Here is a 2,915-nt window from a genome sequence, read left to right as displayed (position 1 = left end):
CACGTAAAAGCACCCACTACACTCTCCGAGTGGTTGGCGTTAGGAAGGGCATCCAGCTGTAGAAACTCTGCCAAATTAGACTGGAGCCTGGTGTTGCCATCCGGTTTCACCAGTCCTCAGTCAAATCGTCCAACCCATGCTAGCATGGAAAGCGGACGTTAAACGATGATGATGATGATGATGATATGAGTGAAGGTGCATGGCTCAGTGGTTAGAGAGTCGGGCTTGCAATGATGTGGTTGTGAGTTCGACTCTCAGACTGGGCTGCATGTTCTGTTCTTGAGCAAGACACTTTATTTCACATTGCTCCAGTTAACTCTCAGCTGTAGAAATGAGTTGCGATGTCACTGGTGCCAAGCTGTATTGGCCCCTTTGCCTTTCCCTTTGCTCTTTACCCTTTTTCTTGGATAACATCAGTGGTGTGGAGAAGGGGAGGCTGGTATGCATGAGTGACTGTTACTCTTCCATGAACAACCTTGCCCAGAATTGTGCCACGGAGGGGAATTTTCTAGGCGCAATCCCCTGGTCATTCATGACTGAGGGAGGGTCTTTACCCATACCCTTTATTACATATGAAATTATCATTAAGGTGACCTGCTACCAGAATCATTAGTACATTGGACAAAATGCTTAGCTGTATTTCAGCCATTGCTATGTTCTGCCGAGGTCAACTTTGCCTTTCATCCTTTTTGGATCAATAAATTAAGTACCAGTTGCGTACTGGGGTCGAAGGAATCGACTTAAACCCCCTCCCCCAAATTTCGGACCTTGTGCCCTATAATAGAAAGGCTTATTATTATTATTATTATTATTATTATTATTATTAAAAAGGTGCAAGCTGGCAAAATTGGTGGCGTGTCTGCCTGGGTGAGCACTCTGCAATTTCTTTGTGTCTGAAATAATTGTAAGACATTTGTAGAAAATTTCATTTAGGGTTCTGCTTTACTAAAAGTTATGAGGGAACAAAATGTGGCGGGACGCACTTATGTGGGTATGCCCTGAGGGTCTGTGAAGGGTTATGTGAGCTGTACTGCAGAGATGCACGAGTGCAGCACTGCAATGTAGGTCTACAATGTCAGTTTGCATGCATATGCGTGCGCAGAAGTTGCACCAGCTGCACTATGTCGTAGATACTTCGACAGTCGTGTACAAAGGATGAAAGAGTTTTGTTTTGCTGTTTACCGTTTGTTCTGTCGAAGAACGAGAAAACAGGTGATGTCTGAGGAACGAGATACATCATCTCTTGGTACAGCGCCAGTTTGCTGTGGCACTGGTGGTGGAGGAGGAGGAGTCAATGATAGATGGGGGGGGGGCGGCAGTGCAGTTTTGTCGATTGAATTGGTCCACCACATCCCCCAGTACGTTACAGGTATTTTGCTTTTAACCTTGTTGTTGTTGTTGTATCCACTGAGACATGCATTGTAAGTTCAGTTGCAGCTGCTGCTTGTGTTTGAACATTGCAAACACGATGCACAGGTTTATGGTGCAGCCGAGCCTAAGGAAGAATCTATGGATGTGCAGTAGGGTGGAAGTTGCAGCTGTTTGTACCATCTCTGTGTGGTGCGCATGCAGTGTGTGTGTGGTTTGGTCTGTTCTTTGCGCGTGTGTATATGTGAGTATTGTTTGGCTTGTGTCACTCTATGCATTACGTGTGAGTGTATATATGGTGTATTGTGTGTGTATGTCTTTGTATGGTGTATTGTTTTGGCTTGTATCTTTGTGCGTATATGTAAATGTTTGCGTATTTTCTGTTTATGTTTACGCAGGAGTTCACACACACTTGTATCTGTAATGCATCCAAATATCCACATAAAATTGTTTGTGAACATACATGCATATATCTATCTGTATATGAATGCATATATGTGTTTGTGCGCGCACACACACACACACACACACACACACACACACACACACACACACACACAGGGCAGTCACCAAGTTCAATGAAAAAACAACACAGATTCTCTTTGCATTTTCCTATTTCTCGATGTACAAACAAACACGTGGAGTTCTAATTACTTATGTTGTTGCACTTTAACTGCACAGTGGCTGTGTGGTAAGAAGCTTGCTTCCCAACCACATGGTTCTGGGTCCAGTCCCACTGCGTAGCACCTTGAGCAAGTGTCTTCTATACCCACAGGCCAACCAAAGACTTGTGGGTGGATTTGGTAGATGGAAACCGAAAGAAGCTCGTCCTATATATATATATTTGTTGGTGTGTTTATGTTCCCATACCTTAGCAGTTTGGCAAAAAGATACCGATAGAATAAGTACTAGGCTAACAAAGAATAAGTCCTGAAGTCGATTTACTTGACTAAAGGTGGTGCTCTAGCATGGCTGCAGTCAAATGACTGAAACAAATAAAATAAAATTTTAAAAAATATATATATATATATATATATATGAAATATAAGATGCATGCATGTTTGTGTGGTAAGGGGTTTGCTTCCCAACCCCATGGTTCCAGGTTCAGTCCCACTTCATGGCTCTTTGGACAAGTGCCTTTTACTATTCCTGGGTCCATTCAATGTCTCATGTGAGTGTTGCATGTTTCTTCTAGCTTCTCTCTCTCTCTCTCTTTTTCTCTCTCTTTCTCTCATTCTTGCTCTATCTCTCTCTTTATTGTTTCTCTTCTCTTCCCTCTCTTTGTCTCACTACCTTTTTCTTTCTCTCATTCTTATGTATCCATCTCTCTCACTCTCTTTCTTTCTCTCTCTCTCTCTCTCTCTCCCTCTCTGATTCTCCCACTCAGACACTTCTCACTCCCTCTCACCCTCACAGCTCCTCTCTCACATTTCCACACACTTACTCACCCCGTCACTCATCCCTCCTCCCATCGTCCGTCTCTCTCTCTCTCTCTCTCTCACTTCTACTCTTCCTACCCCTCAGCCACCTCCATACCTGCACCTTCC

Source organism: Octopus bimaculoides, chromosome 28 (assembly GCF_001194135.2).
Source record: "Octopus bimaculoides isolate UCB-OBI-ISO-001 chromosome 28, ASM119413v2, whole genome shotgun sequence".
Taxonomy (NCBI): Eukaryota; Metazoa; Mollusca; class Cephalopoda; order Octopoda; family Octopodidae; genus Octopus; species Octopus bimaculoides.
The sequence above is the reverse complement of the archived record's forward strand: the minus strand, read 5'-3'. Positions refer to the sequence as shown.